The 22548-nt window shown below is 38.4% G+C and overlaps 1 protein-coding gene across 1 annotated transcript in view; it reads left to right on the top strand.

Moving 5' to 3' along the window:
- LOC124301738 (disintegrin and metalloproteinase domain-containing protein 10-like) overlaps positions 1–22548 on the top strand; it is a 359750-nt gene that overhangs the window by 119129 nt on the left and 218073 nt on the right. The window contains exon 3 of the mRNA XM_046757113.1: positions 21658–21710. The gene's annotated coding sequence lies outside the window, so the exon portion shown is untranslated. The remainder of the gene's footprint in view (positions 1–21657; positions 21711–22548) is intronic.

Raw genomic sequence — 22548 nt, 5'->3', positions numbered from 1 at the left:
TTATTCAGCGCTCTGGGACAACTTCCCTCAACCGTATAGCAAATATTTACATTCATTTTTTCACTTACAATCTACGTGTCATGGTCGGATCTCTATTCGGTAGAGTTAAAAATAGGTTATATAAGTGTGGCTTACAAGGAAGGTATCTCAGGTCGATTTCTCTGACTTCATTTCTTTTGTAATATGTTATAGTTGACTAAAAACTTTGCTATTAAACACTTCGAAGGGGTGAAACCACCCTCCAAAGCAGGAAATGTCCAGGAATGATTTTGTACTTTCGCCCACAAGAACACGATATTTGTCAACCAATCCAACTGAAAATCTTTTCTGTTAACGAGAAATGAAAAACGCAATTTTCTTAACCTAAAAAGAAAAAAAAAAAAAAAAAAAATAGCCAATTTCAGGAACGTTTTTTCTACTCACGCCGAGTTTGTGAAGTATGAAGATATTACGGGCCGTGGCTTCGATTTGGTTGTGCCAATGTAGATTCTGTGTCATGGTGAGTCCAAGACTACGCGTAGACGTCGAGTCAGGTCGTTTTATACCATTTACTGTAATATACGTTGGAGCTTTAAAGTCAATCACGTGGATAAGCCTCGTAGTTTCGATCATCGTGAACTTGATGTTACCCATATTGAGGATGAGTCGAATTTTGAGTTCCCATTTGCAGAAGAAAGCTACCTGCTTCCGGTTCATCAGATGTACAGCACAGATAGAATTCAGTGTCATCTGCGAAGATGTTGTACCTGCAGTGTCTTAGTCTCTTGCTAAGATCTGAAACATAAATGGAGAACAGAAGAGGTCCCAACACAGAACCCTGAGAAACTTCGTTTTCGACCTTGCGCCAATCCGTGACGGTTCCCGACGAATCTGGAACTGCTTGGTGCCTGTCGATGAGGTATGAGCAGAGCCCCCAGATTGACGCATCTGAGGAATTAATACCTCTGAGTTTCCAGTTGAGTGTGACGTGATGAACTTTGTCGAAGGCTTTTGAGAAATCAGCTAGGCGTGCATCATCGATCATTCGAAGCAGAGCAGAACGTGTGCTGTATCGTCTGCGATAGGCAGACTGGAAAGGATTGAGTAGACGTTTTTTCCTCGACGTACTCAGAAATTTGGTTGGTCATGACACGCCAGATAAAATATAGGTGGGACGGTAGTCTCCACATGAGCAGAGAGCTTTGATCATTGGAATGGGTGTGATCAGAGAGTATTACCATTTCTCAGGGAAGATGCCGCCAGTTAATGAGAAAGTAAAAACATTGTGGATCTAAGCTCGAAGACTGGGTGGGGCCATTTTGATGACATTTGTCCAATATACCGTCATCGCTTGTCTCGTTGGATTTAGAGTGGTTGAGAGCTCGGGTTAGGTCCTCGCATGAGATGTCTTTAAAATAAAACTTATCGTCATTGAATTCAGTCACTTCCAGGTAGTAGAGGGCCACCATTAAGTTCCTCTGTAGGAAACTGAAGATGGGACTTAATTTTTTTCGTGACGATAAGTCCCAGCTCGCGCAATTTGGACCAGAAGGAACTGCTGGTAGTTTGGGACTGGAAGGTATCGAGGTAATATGAAGCCTTGCCTTTCCTTACAGTCTCTTGAGTTTCGCTACGAAGTTCTTTAAATATGGAGCGAAAGACGACGTTTTTCCTGCTTTTACCCATTCGAAAAAAAAAGAAAAAATGGGTCAGGATTCATTCTCGTTAATTGTACTCAACGCGGTTGATCAAAACTGGAAATAAGAAAAATGTCAGATAAACAAATCGCAATTTTAATACAGGGTACATAGCTTGTTTCGATGTTAACGGTAAATTTGGTGGTGCAATTTTTTATTTTCCAAGTTTGAAATACGTTAATAAAGTTTTAAGAAAAAAATCGGTTTGACTTTCTTTTATTTTTCAATTTTATTTCCGCGATCCCGCAAACTAATTACCGAGAACAATTCATCTCCGAATAACAAATAACGATTACGTAGGATGACGTATACTTCTTAGACGTGAATTTCTGCAAAACTCGAACGCTTTTCATGCTGCAAACTTCCCGATCTTCTTTCTCGCATGGAAATACCCAAAGGAACTGAGAAACTTACGCGTTTCAAACGCTCCTATAATACCGTAGATAGGTATAACTTGTTCCTGCAAAGGATCCCGCAGAGACCGAGATATTCACATATATAAAGCATATAATTTACCTTACAGCCTAGTGTAACGCGCATCTACAGTTTTGTTCCGACGCCATACTGTCTGACGTTCCGGGGGAGAAATAATGAGCCACGACGCGTATCGACGTTCTGTCTAACGATAAATTTTACCCATCAGTTACTCGAGAATTTCCTCGTCGAGTTTTCACACCCATTCAACTTCCTCAAACTGAGCTGTGCTATTATATCCAGCCTGCGTTTTGCAGTCCTGAAATTAAACCGGTTTAATTTTTAAGTTTTCCGACTCCCTCGCCGCGACGACTCTGTATAATAAAGGTATACAATTTTCGTACACGCTGTATATTATTATCATCATATATTATACGTATAACACTTACTCTTGACATTTTTTTTTTTTTTTTTTTATTTTCTCTTTAACGTATTAAATTTAATATTCATACGTTGTAGGCTTGTTTTTCAACGCCCAACCCTCCGTCGTAGAATTTAATATAGCTACCTGTATACGCCCGGCTGCTGGAGTGGGTACAAAATTCAAAGAACATTGCATATCACGTACACTTTATGTATTATGTATATGTATATATAAATGTACGTACAGTAATTTGCAAACACTTGGAGGATGGAATTTAATATACGAACTTAAGGAAGCTGATAAGAAACAAAAATATATTGTTTCGTAATGAATACTTGAAGCGCGTGAGTTAATTGTGAGGAATTTAATAGGTGCGCAGAAAAAAATGAGTCGATATCATGGTTCAAAGATGCACGGATCGACGTTCATTCGGAATTCGTGTATCCGAGATATCGTGAAACGTGTTCTAGGAAATAACGTATTACATTATCGTTAAGTGACAGAAATTGAAAAATAACGATTTACTTCTGTGAATTTGTTTGAATTCGATTTTTACCTGCCAATTTCAGATGAATATTGAAGCGGTGATTTTTGAGAAATGACATTTTTACCAGTAACAACTATTTGTAGGGAATAGTAATGAGCAATTAAAATTATACGAGGATGTTATGCGTAAGGGAAAGCAAAAGTAAACGAATAAATAACAAATTGATAATAGTTACTACCAAAATACGTTGTTGATTCTACAATTATTCGAAACTTAAATTCACAATTGTTAGTTTACACGAATGGATAGTGGAACGAGTGGCTTCCGAATTTTCAAAGACGTTAAAGTTTACTTTGTAGAATTTCGAAATAAAGAAAGCCTGTATAGGCTCGTCAGAATGAATAAGAATGTGGCAAATCGATACATCTTCTATGCTATGTTCTTTTTAGACATCGATTTTTCTATAGATTTACGATTTTTCGAAAATCTGATATTGCGACCATTTATTTTCTACCCTATTCACATTTTCACTCCCTACATCCGAGTAGAATAGAACGAGTTTATTTTCACGATATGCTTGACAGTAACGAATAATAAATCCATCACAAGGATTGTGTAGTAAAAGCTGACACGTCGTCGACTTGAGTGAGTTAGAAGTGTCGCAAACACAAATTAAGCAGAGTTTGAAAACCCGTGAGCAAAGTCTGTGCATGCGGAGAAATTATGTACCCACAGAAATCTAGACGAGTGGGCGAAAGCTGCTTTGTCGTATAACAGAGAGATAGAGAGAGAGAGAGAGAGAGTGGGAGAGAAAGCGAGCTGAAAGCTTTCCGCGGGTTTGTTTTAAGAATTAAACATGAACCTAGCAGTACCAGAGAGAATGGAAATCGCCCGTAGGAATCCCGCGGTGTGCCATAACTTTGATATAATTCATGCATATTTGAAACAAACCTCCGAAATTTCGGGATCCCCGACCAGCCGTAGGAATAATATTGCTCCTCGGGTTTCGGACGATCATTGATACGCTTCGACAGACCCGTATTTTCCCAAATTCCATATTCCTCAGCTGCGCCCGGAAGCAGATAACCCGGGTCGAGCATCAATGACGGTCAGAAACCGTGTAAAGGTCGCATCGAATACTCCCATTGATTTCGACTCCTCCTTTCTTCTTCCACCTATTTTTCATTCACGACGGTACATTTCCATCGGCTCGCAGACCTGCACCACTGTCGAGATAAGGCTGGCTCCATCTCTTCTTGCCTCGGAGTCGAGCTGAAATGAGGTTTGGCACGTGTTACATGTCGTAAATAAGCCTTGGACGCACACAAACACGGAACCCGCTGACATCGATGCCAGAAAATCCCCGTTCGATGGCCCAGATTTCAGGCTGCAGCTGTGGTCCGGCTTTACTCAACCCTTATTGCAAAGCTACGACGATAATTGAAGACTTGGGTGAAGGGAAGGGATGTTGAAAGAAAAATTCAAAACCTACACCTCGTACCTTATTCGTCTATTTTTTTGGATCTTCCAGAAACAGTATCACACGGTAATTTCCTCTCATCCTAAACACGAATTGAGTTTTAGACATAGATTCCTACATTACCGATACCATTGGACACAAACCTTTTTCTGGAACGTTCGAGGACGGGCGATATTCCCACTCTAATTGACTTTATCGATCATCTGATCGGTTAATTGTCCGACGTTATCGACCGATGGTAAGAATCCCCCTTCCTCGAACGTTCTATAAAAAAAATTTTGCTGCCAAAAAAATATTCTCTGTCCGATCCTACCACTCACGTAACTTGAAATATTCATGAGATTCGATAAAACAAATGGTAAATATGATGTCAGGAGCATTTTCGTAGAGTTTGATTTTCAACTTTACTCGGTAGGAGAAAAAAAGACAGACGCTTTCTAGACCGATTGTGAAAAAATGTTACGAAACTTTTACGAACACCGCAGTCAAAGGGGTGAATTTTAAAATTCAAATATCACCTGGAGCATATTGCTATGCGTATTACCATATCCCAATACAAGAAAGTGTGACAGTTTGTATGAAAATACTATCTTTGTAATATTGTAACAACATCGTAGCTGGAACAATCACAGTTTTCCTAGTTATAGATATATGCATTGTCATCCCCGTATTTTCCATAACATATCTATATTGCGCCACTGTTTAGATATAATATAAATTCACGCTCTTTCGGCGTCTCTCAAAGCGGCAAACCCCTCGGCGAAGTCGTTCTTCATTCGAAATTAATCACATGGATCTGCATTTTAATTAGTACTAAGTCTTGAATAAATATATACTCCAGGAGTTCAGCTTTGCGCGTAAAAGAGGAAAGGGGTTGCCGAGGAGAAGTAGGCCGATGAGGGCACCGTTGGGTATATTTGTTATCTCCGAAAAGTAGAGTGTCACAATTTCCCTGTGTGCATTAATCAGCACGAGTCCAAAAGAGCCGAATGAAGAAAAAAAAAAAACCTACAAACAATTTTAACTTTAATAAAAAGCATCAAGCTCTCCGTTCAAGCGTCAAACGGTATGAAATTCGCTTGCAAAACGTGGTGTAAATGAATATGAGGAAAAAGAAAAATGTGAAAAAAATGCGTAAAGGGGTTTTGAAAGGGGGGCCGTCCTCTCGTTTCGAATTTGTTTTCTCACCCGGCTAAACAGATCATAAATATATCCAAACTGGTAGCGACGCGATGCACGCAGTGGCTGCAAGGTAATTGTTCTGTACCTAAAATGTGGCAAAAAAAGTTTTTTCGGGAAACATATTGCAGGACTGCGACCAGGGGGTGGCGGTAAGTGCTGGCGGTTTAATTAAAGCGGCTATTTGCGTGTTCCGTTCTGTCGGACACGAAACGTGGCTTACGGTTCTCGCTTTTCTCCCGCCACTCGCGCGCTATTTACCCCGGCTATATTCCGGGGGCTCTCCCGATCCGACACTCCCCGAAAAACATCCCCCTGCACTGACACAAAAACACACACACACACACACGCATTCCGAGAGTTTGCGGGGCATGGTGCGAGCATTCGTTTAAACGCTTACCTGTATTAGCGCGAACCGACCGGTAATTACTTACTTCTAGTTGAGCCGAACGACGCGTCGAGAAGTTTTCACGGCAACAACTTTATTTCCAACACTTGGAAAGGCGCTCCTACCTTGCACCCCTGCGTACCTTTGCTTTCTCACAAACGGAAACACACACGCAGAGAATAATTGACACGCGATGCGGTCGTTATTTCCTGGACACCGGGTGGACAGAAACGAATCTGCGTAACTTCCTGCGCCTTAAATTCCCGGTTACTTGGCTTATAATGCAAGTGTATAGGTTATTTACATTTTTTGGTTTTGTCCGTTTGATCCTTGGTTCCAAGATTACCGGAAAATAAATTTCGAGTGTCTAACCCTCTGTAGCAATTGGTTTTAGTCGTTGAATAATTCACAATCTGTGCCGTCAATTTATAATTTTGGACAATAAAAGGGTCAATACTTGGGTCCAAACGTGTAAATAACTTATACACTTAGTTTACATAGTGAACGGAAACTCTTCTGTTGCAGTTGAAACAGAACTTTGAACAGAAATTCTTTGTTCTCAAAGCAAACGGTGTATTTGCTAGATTAGGTTGAGGAAAAGGGTTGGTATAGGTGTTCGAATCAAATACACGCGCATTCTAATTTACTACCAAGACAATGTTTGTTTAATTTGAGTAGAAATTTTCCTCGGTTTGTGTGTATTATTGAATAATTACTTCTCGAGTTTAAGTAAACGAGTACAATCGTGTATACCTGCACACTTCATTTAAGAAATATTTTATTAGGATCGAGTAAATGTTGTCTTAGGAGTGTTCAAATTCACGATAATTATAATTGAAACGAGTATCCTTCGGCGTGTAGACCGGAAGTAAAGTAAACATTTTTCTTCCCTCATGTATGCACGAGTTCAAAACGTTCGTTCACTTTCTAGACCCTTCAATTTCAGGCCTAGAATCAATTGAAGGGAAATAAATTTCAGCCAAAATTGTGTTTGTCTGACAATCAGTTACGCGATATTTACGCCTAATTGGCAGGCATGGAATTGAATGTGGCTAATCCGCCTGGTTAAAACATCCGATGACGTTTGTGATTGGGGTATAATTTCAGATGCAATTACTGGTAAATATTTGAGCCTCTCTGTTACCGTCAGGTTTACGGGATCGTTATTAACACGGGTTTAAAGCTCTCGCCGAGCTTGCACGGCGCTCTTGGGTCTGGCCCTAAATCTAACCTGAACCAGCCCCAATAAACTCCAATATCACCAACCCTCGTGAGATATGAGCGTACTTCCAAGGCCGACGCCTGCCTCATATAAGGAACTAAGTTGTTTATTTGCTCAAGACCTTTATCACCCTTATGAACCGAACTGCACGAGCACAGCGCAGACGCTTCAAAGCGGGGTTAACGAGGCGCGATGATTCGAGTTAAAAACACCAGCGATCACGACATAATTCCGCGAATAATCGAGCCTCTCAGTCGCGTGGCAAAAGTTGACTCGTGTAACTCGTAAGGCTGCTATTTTCACCCAACGATCTTGAGCTGTTTCTCTTGCTCTCTCTATCTCTCTCTCTCACTCTCTCACTTCTCCCAGTTTGGCGAGCCGGAAATCCTCGGAGACCAAGCTGCTAATGATATCGTGAAGCCAATTTCTTCTTCTCGCCCGGGAATTTGAGGTTAGGCTGGAGATTAGCTCGGCTTACACAGGTTATTCGGTCGTCGTCTTGCCTAAACTCACACTCGACAAGAATAAGTCTCAGTATTATCGACGATATTATTTGACTCGTGAATCAACGGTGAATGTTCTCAAGTAAATCAAACCTCTTGTCGCTAACATTTGAAATACTCAGTAATTATCGTACGGTTTATCGGCCTTAAATATGGAGAGGACGCGGTGAAACTGAACAGACTGAGTGACCGACTGCACATGCGCAAGACAATCGCATTCGATTGGTTGGCCAGATCACACGGCGGCCATGTTTTCATCTGCAAGGCAGGTGAGCCAACTTAGTCGAAATGAGACAAAATATGTCAAACTCTCCCACGGCGAGTGGTGGATTTAAATGACGTTGTTAAAATAACTCGTTCTAGTCATCAGCCATCGGTTAATTAGTAATAGAAAATTTTCAATCCTTCTCGAATCGTTACATCAACTATTCGAGACGTGCTTAACTCAAGAAAATTCTCCTCGCCTTCGTAAACTGTGTTCGATAACCGAATGCGCAGTCTAACGCTTAATCCGTTAAGTTTCACAATTTTCTCTTTATACAGTTTGAAATTGCGTAGAACGACAGGCTATTCACTTACGGATTGGGTGAAAAATCATTTCGAACCGTTTGATGCGGTTTAAAAAGGATTTGAAGTGGCTTAAAACTGATTTCAAAGAGTATCGAACAATTTTAAGCAATTTTGAACCAGCTTAAAATGATCACAAACAAATTCAAACCGGATTCAAGTAGTTTGAAACGATTTTAAACAGTTTCAATCGGTTTCAAACTGATTTCAAGCGAAGGCAAAGTGATGTTAAGAAAATTAAAGAGACTTCATGCCAATTCTCGACGATAGTATTGAAAAAGGCTTTAGGATTTCAACGAGTAAATAGCTCCTCGGTGAAAAAGCTCTTTGAAAAATGTCTTTTTTTATACATCGAAGGATCGAGTTAATCGTAATTCGGAAATGTGACAATGTCGAGAAAATTCAGGATACAGGTATGAAATATTTGTTACAGTGATAACTGTAAGCTCTGAGAATTCGTAAAACGATGCTATCGCGTGCATTAATTTTCGACGTCTCGGATCACTCGTTCAGCGTAAATTATTCGTAACCGAGTACGAGGTGATTGGACGGTCTCAATTAGTCGAGCAGAGGTTTGCCGGCGGTGGGCAAAGAGTAAATTGAGTTATTAACTCGGGGCAGCAGCTTCGCCGGCGAGTAAAGTGTGCAAGGGAGAGAGAAAGAGAGAGAAAGAGGGAGGAAAAAAAAGAAACGAACAGGACGGAAGCAAGAAGAGGGCGAACTTCTTTTGCCGGAGAAACTTTAGCCGAGCATTATCAGAGCAATCGTTTTGGAGTACTCGAACCCCCCGCGCAATTCTCGTTTATCTGCTTTTGGCATTTTACAACTTTGCCAAAGTCCTCCAGAAAACAGCCGTCTCCTCATCGGCCCGATATTACTCCGTGTTTCGTGCTTTACACCCCTAACTTCATCTCTCTAATCGCTTGGACGGCGCAAACTTTTGCAACAAACCGAGTTATCCGCTTTGTCCGGACCTCTTTATCGACGTCTATGCACCTCGTTTTTTTTTTTTTTTTTTTTATTTTTTTTTTTCCTCCGAAACTCAAAATCATCCTCGAGCTCTATTTTAATACGAATAAAAATATTTCCGGTCAATATGCGACATGCTAAAACCTGTTTATAAATTATGAAATATTAATTTTTAACACCTTGCTCTCGTTGGTGTTAATTTTACTGGCATTAAGTAAACAATAATTATATTGTACTAACTAAATTATCTATGCAATCCATTAAGAGTGAAATTATTGCGCGAATACAGGTGATCTGCGGCTTACAATCAATCTAATCTAATAATTGTGTATGTATGAAATTAACGTACGGTTGGCGATATGAATTCCATGGAAACAAATCAGTCTAACCTACCCGTGAAATGTCCGTTTCAATTTTTGATAATCTGTAAAAGAAAAAAGATGTCAATTTGTTTGGTTAAAACATATTTTATTTCAGGTCGAATGTCTCGACGTTATTTCGGCGATCTCTTGCTCAATTCTCCAGACATACATTGATGATGATATTTATCCGAATCGACGCAATGATAAATTACAAAAATTTACGTGCCTCCGAGTCGTAACGAATTGATTGTGTCAAAAAATATGCCAACTTATTTCTGACGCTTGTAAAGGGCGGAGGGAATGATCGGGCGGATTGGTTATTGTTCGTGTACGGAGAATGGATCGAATGAAATACTGAGGAGGTAGAAGAGAGGGAGATTAATGGGAGGGCGAGTCGGAGGTGAAGTGTTTTCGCGAGGATCACTCGGCCCGCGCTTTCTTTTCCTTATTCTTCGTTACCCGGCTGACCCTTGCTTCGTATTTTATACATACGCTTTTGTCTTTTTTGTTCCCGTTGTTCCATTTTTCTCTCTCTCTCTCTCTCTTTTTTTTTTTTTCTTTTTTTCCTTTTTTTATTTATCACCCTTCTCCGTGGAACGGCTCTCTGGGGTCCGATGGACGCCGTCGTGGCGTTAATGTTCGAATTGAGAGGTTCGCAACGGCGCTTGTTATTCTTCTTCCAACGTCGTTTTCCAATTTTTTCTATTCCCCATTTCCTCAACGCGGTAAACTGCATAGCGAGAGAAGAATGGAGAAAAATTTGCAACAAAATTTTTCCACCCTCCTCCTCTCCCCTTACCCCAGCTATCCTTGGGTGTATTACGAAAGTAATTTTTCACAACGCGGGTGAGTAAAGCCCTTATTCGGAACATGGTTTTCAATTTATTGTCCCCCGAGCGATACAACGATACGCTGCCGCGTAGGATGATGAAAAGGGGGGGGGAGATTTTTCCTTACCTCAAAGCGTGCCCGACTGTCAACGCCGGATGACGGCATTTTCCATTCGCTCGGAGATTTGCCCTGCAATACAGTTACACGAGGCTTTGGAACCACGTCGGTAATACTTTGGTACAATTTTCGCCCCAATGTAACGTCCAAATAATCTGGAATGATGCTTTTGACGTAGAGGTCTTGTGGTTTTGAGCAAAATTATATGTAAGAAAAGCCGGAGCTGTCATCCACCACATAAGATTTGGCTGATTTATTCTGGACGTGTTAACCATTCTTGCTACTTCCTTAATATTACACTAGGAAAACGATTTTCAGTAACTTTGTACCAAAAAAAAAAAAACCACTGCGTAATCAATAATACTCAAGTTCAAGTAAAAAATTTCAACGTAAAAAAAAAGAAAAACGAAAAATGGTTTTGGCTCAGACAATAAATTTTTTAGTGATCTGATATTTTGGTTTTATTACACTATTCGCTAAGTGGGTAACATGACAAAAAAAAATCAGCAATTTTGGAGGGGGTGGACGACGGGTTCGGCTTTTCTTAAAATAATTTTGGTCTTTAAAAATTCATTCTCACGCTAATGATACTGACACTCCATATCCCACGTCCAATCGTAAAAGATGGTTTGCATTTTACAGGGGATAGAAAAGGTCTTTCAAGATATCGCTAGGTTTCTGATTTCTGGACTTATTTTTTTTTTTTTTTCTCGTGACTCGAGAATTCTCGACTAGGGATATCCGGGAATTCTAGATTTTTCGAGATATTTCTAAAACTTTCAAAAAATTATAAAATTGTTTAATAATTGTAAAATGAAATCAAGCCTATTCATAATCATCAACATTCATTATTTATTTGGCCTTGTTTGAATAAAAATTTGAACCGTCCACTCGTTTTTCTAGCAAAAATCTTCCCACAAAACTTTTAATTTGTCTTTTTATTAAAAAGTAGGTTCCTTGGATTAAAAATATCAATCTCACAGTCCTTCAATTAAACAAATAGCAGGTCCCTGAAGTATCTTCGTAAAAAGAATCTTTAAATTAAAGTTACATGCAGTATCTACAGTTACAAACCATCAAGACGCAATTTCTAGTTTTATTAACATTTTTTTCTCGTCTCGTGTAACGCCAGATTGTCCGATAATTCTTGCTCCGAAAAGTCTCGACCAGAAACCTTAGATAACACCAAAACAACTGGAATTGCTTCTGCGCTAGAGTTGGACAAGGTTTTTCATATCCCTCGGTTCTTGGCCTTCCGATAAACGTACGGTTTTCAAGAAGTCTCAGAAAGGTATAATACCGATATTTCCTGAAGAGGTATTTTTCATTCCATATCTGACATCCAGTCCTGAAAGAAGGTATACATTTCGAAGAGGTTAAGGGGAGGTCTTTCAGGAGAATACCAAAGGAACTCTTTGACATGCCTGTTTCATCAGTCTCGCCGGACTTGCGTGTATGATTGCATGTAATATATATACATATGGGATCAAAGAGAGAGCTCTTGGGAAAATCAGCTTCGGACATCTCTTCGGAACCGCGTTTGCTCGATTCGTGACTTCTCTTTGGTACGGAATGTTTTCAAACTTCGGGTGAGGAAATTTCAGTTACCTTACGCAGTCTCGAAACGTGAAGATAATCGAACAGCTTTAAATTAAAATTACGGTAACTTTTAATATCCCCTCGAAATAATGTTTTTTTTTTTTTTTGTTTTTTGTATTTAAGTATGTTGAATTAAAAACATAGCGCTAGTTTTTCTACAGCACATCGAAATTTATTTTTATGCAAGATACGCATATATACAGATTTTTTAACAAATTTTATGTAAAACTATAATATAATGAGTACAAAACGGAATGCTTAGTTATAAAATGAACAGCATTAGTTTCAAACAAGACTTAAAAGACTCGATAAATCAAAAATACTTATACCTTTTTTTGATTTCTTCAAAACTCCTGTTCAATTTTTTTCTCTTGTACTTAAGCTCTAAGTATGCTTAAAATCACCATAAACAACAACCAGTCAGGGTAGATGAATATTTAAATATCACCACTACCATTAACACGTAGAACTAACACTGAAATTGAATTAGTTAACTTGAGTGATACTAAAATACAGGAAAAAAAAGAATTCTCAGAAAATTTACGTGATAGAATTTTTTAAATATTTTTTTTCATAGATTCGTATCTAATACCTACCGAAGCTACTACCCAGTTTTGTGGGGGAAAAACTATCGCAGGTCTGTGCAATCCATTGCAAACCTTTTCAAAGATACACTGAGAGAAATTTTTAGTTCCGGTTACCGCTCAGTCCTTAACTATTTACATTTTTTACCACAATCGAAAAATATAGTTCTAGGTAGAAAATGAAAATTAGTTTTCTAGTATCCGTTACTATTCTTTCTCATTACGATCGCTGTTGCTATATTTTCTTGCAACTGTTGCGAAAATTTAACGCTCGTGCAGCGATAAATTGACGTCAAAGCCTTGTTTAACCAAAAAAGTAGAGTACACCTCAGAAACTGATTTTGCATTGGAATTACCAAAAGAGGATCGAAAATAGCGCAAAATGGTTAGGCGTACCTCGTTTTTCGTAATCCCAACAATATTCAAACAGTTTTTTTAACCATACCTGTTCTACTCAATTTTTCTAGTTACTCGAACAAATGAAATTTTTCACAGTGTACGGAACTTGTTACAACGAGAATCCGAAGACGGTACTGAATCTGATTTTCGTCGAAACAATGCCTTTTAATGTCTCATTTTCATTCAGATCATCAACGTAATTTCGGATTCGCGTATCTGCTGACGCGGACGTCTGTGTCAAGATCCAGAGAACGCCTGTTTCCGAAGCATACCTAACAGCAACAATATACGGTTGTTCGAGTGGAGGAAATCCGCACGATACTCGAGACTGTCTGTCGACTCTTCATAGAATCCATCAGCCGTAACCCCAAATTTTCGCATGACGTTCGGAGGGTTCGCGATCCTCGTTCCTTGTACAAGTGGTGTCGTTGTCATGTCGCCACGACGCTTCAGCCTCACGGTTTTCCCCGAAGACAGCGGCTCGCCCTGATAATTTTCCGCAATTATCCTGCAAGCTCTTGGATACGGTGAATTGAAAATTTAGGAACCGGATTTATCGTCTCTGGGAAATGTTGGACCGGAAACGTTTTCGAGGCCCAAGCGAAGCGTCAAGCTTCCGACGGTACGAAGAACGGAATCGGACATTCCCGAGACGGTCTTCTTTCCGCAACCTTGCCGTTACTCGGGATTGGTTTTCATCGAATTTTCGAGGGTCTGTAACGCCAGGTTAACGAGGCGATTTAATCAGTCGAGATTCACGACTTCCGCCCTCCGGTCGTCCCAAAACTTGGCTAACGTATTATGGGCAGCGAGAGAGCGATAGTCGCGTGCGTGTATGGTGGTGGAAACGCGCGAGGACGGCTCGGTTTGGTCAGGTATAAATTTTGTCTTATTGGAAGGAAACCAGGAATCCGCTAAAACGGAAACACGCTCGAGCTATACCGGAATCCTCGGTATTTCATGGAGCCGCCAGCTAGTTTGCCAACTGCTTCAAACACTCCGGTTTGCAAATGTCATCTGTAGAATGACTGGCTGCATCGATTGCTACGCGGGTCACGCTAACTCCGACCTACACTGATGGAAATTTTTAGATCCGGTTACCGCTCAGTCTTTAACCATTTTCATTTTTTACCACAATCGAAAAATATACTTCTAGGTAGAAAATGAAAATTAGTTTTCTAGATGTTACCGGAAAGTCTGATATCCGTTACTATTCTTTCTCATTACGATCACTGTTGCTATATTTTCTTGCAACTGTTGCGAAAATTTAACGCTTGTGCAAGAATAAATTGACGTTAAAGCCTTGTTTAACTAAAAAAGTAGTGTAAACCTCAGAAACTGATTTTGCGTTGCGATTACCAAAAAAGGATCGACGATAGCGCAAAATGGTTACGCTTACCTCGTTTTTCGTAATTCCAACAATATTCAAACAGTTTTATCAACGATACCTGTTTTACTGAATTTTTCTAGTTACTGTGAAAAATGAAATTTTTCTCACTGTATGTTTTCTATTACGAGGATTTCTAGTCCCGCTGTGTTCGGTTTTTTGAATTGCTTGGTCGGTTTGACGGGTTATACGTAATCAGGATTTTTCGAAAATCGATTTTTGTTATTTCACTTTCGTAATGTACATGCGTTCAAGTATATGCACGGAAAATTTCATGTCGATCCGACAAATATTCTCGAAGTTACGCGCACATTTGCAAAGACGCACCGGAGCGTTTGAAAGTGCTTTTGAAACTTTGAACGCGTTTTTCTCAAAACTATGTTTTCAAAGTTCCTTTAAAAAGAAACACTCCGTAGATTACTTCAAAAAACTTTGCTGACCACAGAGAAAACATTTTTAATGATAGAAATGAATACGACCGACAGGCTGGTAAGAAATTCCTTATCAGTAAAAAAAATTACACCACCTACAATAAGTGTTTAAAATCACACTTGAAACTTTGAAAGTAAGTCGAACGAATTACAATTGACTTTTATTATCTCGGTAACAAGCTTTCCAATCGTATGTCTGTGAAATTTGTCCGATAACTTTTCTTACTGATCAATACGATGAAGATGTACTTTTTTTTTAAATTTTTTTCGAAGGGGGTAAAACCTCCTTAAATATCAACCGAACTTTGAGAGGTTCGATACAAACAAAATGTAGGGCTTGGCGAAGCGTGATATTCCGAAGACAGCAGTTTCTCAGACATGAAAAGCTCTTATTGTTTCTCAGTACTCAGCGTAAGCTCTTCGTACTTGACGAACAAAGCCCCAAAAATGGTGATAGTATATTTATTGCTTTTTTCTTTACTGACTGAAAATTCAATGCACCGCGTTTATTAACCGTGCTTTTTCCCAACCCCTTTGTTGTAAGCTCGCTCTTTGCGATAAATTATAGGCTGGTTCTTTAAGTCAAGTGTCTAGATCAGAAAACCAGCTGAATTTCAACCAACGACGAGTCCTTTCATTGTCGAGCCAATTACTGTATTGTAGAATCGGCGTAAGAAGTATTAGCGAATTTTCGTAACTTGTTTTTAAATGTTCAACGATCAGATTTTGCCAGTAAGAAATTTCATCGGTCTTTTCTTTCTCCTTCCTCGCTACTACAGAATCATTTCCGCCTTCTGCTAACCAGCGTTTTATTAAGATTGCAGAATGCCGGAGGGTTCTGTGAAGTCCTTAAAATCTAACGATACGACTTAATTGTCTTCTCGGTGGTGAAAGAATTTCATTTAATTTTTGTAGCAAATATTTCTAATTACGTTTAATAATTATTATTATTATCATCACGGTCGTGATTAATTAGTGCTGACTTACGTTTAAAAATGTGAAGGCTTATTTACATGAAAAAATTATAATTAAATTATATACCTAACCATTTTCGCTGAAAAGTGTTTTCCTCTCGCATTATATTCTGCTGATATAAGTAATTGACGTTTCTTTTTTACCGAATATTTTAATGACTTTCGTAGCGATAATATTTGAAACATGATTACAGCACACGAAAATATATAACCGTTAGATATTTTCACTACCGAACGGTGAAAATACCCGCGTGCTAGTTATTCAATGCTTTACGTCGAGTATTATATTCTTACATTTTTTATTATTTTTATTTTATTTTTTTTCACGGAGTATCAAATTAACGAATTCACATGAAAAGAACAAGGTTAGGAAATGGATGTTTGAGACGGTACTAAATGCCTAATTGGTAGAATTCAAGCAACGGTTGAAGGGGCATCTAAAAGTTGCCGCGTCTGAAAGACCTCCCGTCAATTTCTGGAACCGATAAACTTGGAGAAGATGCTTCGCGTCGTAGTCGAAGCTGCTGCCTGATGGCTGAAATAAAAAGTAAAAAGTAGAGAGAGGTAGACAATAAGGAAACGAGAAAAAATAAAAGATAAAAAAATAAACCGCGAACATAAATTCCGGGAATTTCGATTCGGTAAAAAAAAAAAAAAAAAAAAAAAAAAATCAGCTCGAGACTTGGAGTTTTATTATACATATTCATATCATACATTATAAATCCGTGGGTGGTACGACATACGCGGTTGATCTTCGCCGGTAAAGTAAAAATAACACCGTCGTATATCTGTAAGAGGGAAGAAATTGATGCAAGAATAACGCACTTGTATAATATCCCTCGGTGCGGTCGATACGAGCACTTCCATGTTCCTTCCTTGTTTCATTTCCACTGTTACGCGCGTGTTCGTCCGATACGTTTATCCGGTGGTTGTGCGTGTGTCTGCAGTATAGATGTAACAGCCCTGTCGGGGGTGGCAAGGGGTGGGGGGAGGGGGGAGGGGGGGGGGGTGCAGTATAAGGTTTGTCATTCCTTTAAGGAGGGTACGTCAGGACAAGCTGCCGCCTCTCATACCGCCGTCGCCGCTCAACGAATAACAATATCCTTCTCTCTATACGTACACCTATAATATCGGTGTATTATACGCATCCATTCATCGATTTATATATACGTATGTACACTTGGGGACAATGAATCTGTGACGGATAATTTTTTACGCTAGACAGTTACGTTGGCAACGCAGAGAAACCTGCAGCGCCACAGTCGGCCAAGCGCGAAACTAACTGAATCTCAATAAACTTAACGTAACCCATGACCGTCGAATCTAACCTTAGAATACGTGTCAATCCAACAAGTCATTATTCCCGCGGTATTTTGAGGTTAGATTCGACGGTCATGGGTTACGTTAAGTTTATTGAGATTGAGTTAGTTTCGCGCTCGGCCGACCGTGGCGCTGCAGGTTTCTCTGAGTTGCCAACGTAATTGTCTAGTGTGAAAAATCAGCCGTCTCAGATTCATTGTCCCCAAGTGTACGTATGTACGTGTATATTTACCTGCAACTATTATTATATACATACGTACCACACAGTTCGGCTCTCTAGCCCTTTTACCGGAAATAGCCCGCCCACAGGGTGCTTTTGCTCTTTTACGATAATCGGACTTAAATGATTACATGGGTTTTGAAAGGCAAGAGAAGAAAAAAAAAGAAAAAAACAACATAATTTCTCTATTCTTTTTTTTATTCTATTCTTTGAACGTAACAAAAGAATTGTTTCATTCAAGCTTTGAGAATACAAAAGAAGAATATTTGTAAAATATTTCAGGAAATTTGCGTTAAAAAATTTTGAAAATGTCAGAAGTTGAGAACTGGTTTTTGGTGAAATAAGTATCTTCGCGATAGACATGATGACTCATGATTGCTTTATCTGAAAGAAAAAAAAATATATATATATTTTCTGTTGGTAGGTGAGTACAGCTCGTGATTAATCGAAGGATTTTTTTTTATCCTCTTCATTTCACAGCGTAATACATTGTCTAGATTCTACCGAAAATCATACTGTTTTGCATACAACTATACCATCAGAATCAAATTTTGCTGACAATGGTATTTTTCACACAGCATTGTTAATTCAACATTATTAGACTATTTTTTGATGAAAATCAACATTAGTGCAATCATGTAAATATTTTTAATCTGGTTGATTGTGTGATAGCGAATCAGATTTCTAACAGCACTGTAGAAAATAGTTTTTTAAAAACAATAATCAAGCTTTTCTTTCTAATCTAACGACATTGAAAAAATTTTTTAACAGCAATTTCCAATGAAAAATCAACATCTGATTTCTGACTTATGAATTTTTTTATTTCCTTTTCTTCAATTTTCACGAATATTTGATAAATTCTCAACTAACCAAATCAACTAATTGTAAAAGTAAGAATATATTTTTGACTAACAAATTACTTCCTCAAATTAGGTTTTGTCGTAGAAAAATGGAAGTATAGTTCTTTCTATACCCCATAATATATCGACCAAGCATAAAATATTGCTAATTATACAAGTTCCCGGCGAGTTAATAAATCTAAAGGGATTCGGAGAAGTGTCTTTTTATCGTCTCATCAGGCCGCTTGGAAATATCCTGTTACGATGTGCCCAGATTCTGAGAATTTTATTTATTCACCGTTGATACGTAATCGCAAGCTTGGCTGGAAGCTCTGCTATTGTATTACCTCTTAATTTAAATTTTTTCGACCAGCCCGCGAGCATTATTGATTCTAAGGAACAGGAGGTCAGAGGGAAAATTTTATATTCATTTCAATTAAGACAAAAAAAAAAAAAAAACAGGCAATTCGTTTAACGTTTATTTTTTATCGGAAAAGTAAATTTTATTCGAAACAAAAGTGTCATCTTTGCATGGATAAAAAAATTAAAATAAACGTGAATTATGTACGAATGTGAAACTGCTCCTATAATTTGACTAACTGAATAATTAGACGTGTAATCAATGTGAAAAGATAGTATATTGTGCAACGAGGAGGCAAACTCGGTCTTTTTGGGCCGAGCGCAAGTTTGCAATATCAGTCGTAGGTGAAGCCGAAAACGAATATTGCAAATACGCGAGGCAACAGGAACGTCGCCTCCTCATCGCACACGATTCGTTATGTAACAAGTATATGTTGCGCGTTTTTTCGCGAAGCATGAAATTGAGGTTAGGGTCGGGTGACGTCAGATTTGTTCGCGACAGCGCATGCGCGCAACTTGTTCGTCGTCTTTTCAGTACTACGCGCATGCGCATTCGCAGACTCACTCGCCCGTCACAGAAACGGCTAGTTTGTGCACCGAAATCACGCATGAAACAAGCTCGCGTTTTTCAAAAATAATTCTTTTCACCGAGAAATATTTATTAAAATAAAAATGATGCTTGGTAGAACCAAGAAAACGAGACTGCTGGTAACGGAAGAATCTTTAGCCGTCGTTCGAGAATAAGAAGACAAAAGAAACTCAAGACTCGATCCGTGAGAGCTTCGGAGAAATGTAACAAGCCCCTGACGAAGGTCTCTTGGGCTTCTGAAAAGCGATACGTTTATGTGAATAGAAAAAGAGAAATGAAAAAACGCAAGCAAATGAGAGAAACAAAATGCCGGCACATAGCTTGGGGCTAATAATCTTCGTTAGAAATCCGAGACGGCTCGATTCACTGTCGCGTTTCTGGTTCGTATCTGGTTTATTGCCAATCTACGCTTCTCGCGTCCAATTAACAGCGAGTCTCCTGTCAACATGAATACCGAAACCAGTCTCCTCCGTCCGTTGGCTGTTATAGGGACAGCAGCCACGAACATCGGCGTCGAGACTCGAGTCGAGGGTGGAAATTAGGGGCGGCGGATTCGCGGAGGCATCGCGATTTACGGGACGCCGAATCAAACCTGTTTAAAATGCTAATAGGGTCATCAACAATCCCTCTGTGACCTGTCGGGTCGATTCGCATGAACGCACCTGTCACTGCAAACATTACGCAAGAGCAAGTTGCACATAATGCGGCACACTGAGAGAAATTTTTAGTTCCGTTTACCGCTCATTCCATGACGGTTTTCATTTTTTACCACAATCGAAAAATATAGTTATAGGTAGAAAATGAAAATTAGTTTTCCAGCCGTTACCGGAAAGTCTAGTATCCGTTACTAATCTTTTTGGTCAATAGTCCTTTTCACGATCTTTTGCGATGCGTTAGCAAGCTCGAAATTTTTGGAAGTAACAAAGTGTCACAGACATTTTTTTCACTCGACAGATTATACAGGTCGATAATTTTTTTAAATTTTATAACTAAATGAATAAAATTTGAATCTATACATCGAATAATAACCAATATGTAATTTATTCGTTACTTGTGAAGTTTGCTTTTGTATTTTTTACGTTGATAAATAAGTATTGAAGTCTTTGGTTGATAGTATTAGCATCAGGTAGCAGAACGTTGAAATAAAAAGCAAACTTTATATAATAAAACTATTTTTTCTTTTACTAGCTACTTGGAAGATATGAAAATTTGACATCTATAACCTAGACTCAAAATTCGTGTTGACAGGTGATATCGAACCTGTCAAGTATCTAAGTTTTTTTTTATCTGAAACGTTGGTTTTTATTCGCGGTAATTAAAAATTTGTTCGAAAGATGTAAAATATGGCGAACGGAAATTTATCAACTATAAAGTAATGCCTGGATTCTTACATTACCTGTGAATTGTTTTGAATGTAATGAATTTCAGTTTAAATCTGAATTTGTTTCGTATTTCGGTATCGCATATTGTATTCTTGTAAATCAAATGCTGGAATGAAAAAATAGCTGAAGAGTGGAACTGAAGGTATTCGAGTTGAAGTTAATTGAAACGTAGTGATGGTTTGATAAAAGAAAATTCTAAACTCTTGGATGTGAATTTGAAAAAAGTAACCTGTTGGCCAGAAAAATGACTGAAATTATTGTACCACGATTATATCAACGCTAGGGAATTTTTTTTTTCAATTTTGATGAATCGTAGCTTGAATTTCTCCGTGAATAAATTTTCTACAAATCGTCCGCATTGATTTTTTTTTTTTTTTGAGTTTGATAATTATCAACGTACGGAATTATTTTCAGTTATAAATGACAAATTTATAAGGTTCGAAAATGTATGTTACAGACGATGCATACTGCAGATTCAAATAACGAAAAAACTAAGCTACAACTAATCATGGAAATTGGTTGAACGTTACGCCTTTGCGATTCAATAATACTAAAATCATGAAATCGCTGTAAAGTCACAACAATGAACCTTTTCTAAACGAAATTTGCAGTTTTTACGTCTTCTCCGCCGTAAGAGAAAATTGTTTGAATTCAAAGTTCAGTCGTTTACTGCTAGTTCCACTTTCTCTACCCTTGTTTCAATGTTTATTTGTTCGGCTATCCAACGATTAATTTTCAACCGGTGCAGTCATTCATGGATAAAAAAAATCACAGAATTTGATCAAATTGAAACCCCTATTCGAAACGGTTAATATCCGTTCATTCCTCTATATTGGGAAACAAAAGCACCGCTGGAATTGAATCGATCAAAGCCGATTTGTTTTTTCTATCGGTGCTTTTGTTTTTCATCATTTTTTGCACAGCTATTGTTTATCATCAATTTTCTGTTTCCAGGACGTGATGCCAGCTGCAACGTTTGTTTGACCCAACTTCAGAGGTCGCGAATTGTGAGTGACCTGATTTTTATTTATTTTTTGCCGCCAATTTTTTAACTCACCCATATTAGTCCGTTACAGATTAAGCTAATACTGTTTATTATACAACAAGCTCTAAATGCTAGTTTTTTACCGAATCAAATATCCTCTTGAAGTATAGGATTTTGTAACTCGAGTCTAACCCAGGTGCCTAATTTCGTAACTTATAATGTAACTATTTCCCATTCAAATAACGCTTTGAAAATTCTAATCACTCCGATCTCTTCGCAGAATTTTTCAAAATAACCGTGTTTGCATAGTTTATTGTTACAACAATAAAGTATTTCCTTCGTAAACTTGGGATTTTGTCAGTTCTTTTGAACAGAAGCAACAAAAGCTCCAGATTTTGTTAATATCCGGTTTTTGATTGCTTTGATGTAAAAGTCTATCATTATTTTTTTATGATAAATTAATCATTCACACTATTTTCATCTATATTAGAGAAATTTCGTGAAAAAACATGTTGTTTGAACGGTAAAAAAAAAAAAATCCAATATATTGGGAGAATTTTTCGTCTGCAACAATTACTGCGTAAACCTTATATATATATATATATATATATATATATATATATATATATATATAATGAACAGTTTTGAAATCTGACAAAATTTTTTTCCAGTTATAAGCCGGTGTGTGAGAATCCCTTCTTGTCGCATGTGATTATTATCGCTATCGTCGCACATTAAAAGCCAGAGTCTAGACAGGCAGACTGAAAACTCAGTTAACCGTGAAACGTCGATTCGTAGCAAGGCCGAGTGACAGCTGATAAGCGTTGTAGAATGCAAAGGGGGACCATGACTATATACGG

This window comes from Neodiprion virginianus, chromosome 4 (assembly GCF_021901495.1).
Source record: "Neodiprion virginianus isolate iyNeoVirg1 chromosome 4, iyNeoVirg1.1, whole genome shotgun sequence".
NCBI lineage: Eukaryota > Metazoa > Arthropoda > Insecta > Hymenoptera > Diprionidae > Neodiprion > Neodiprion virginianus.
This window is presented reverse-complemented; position numbering and strand designations above follow the sequence as displayed.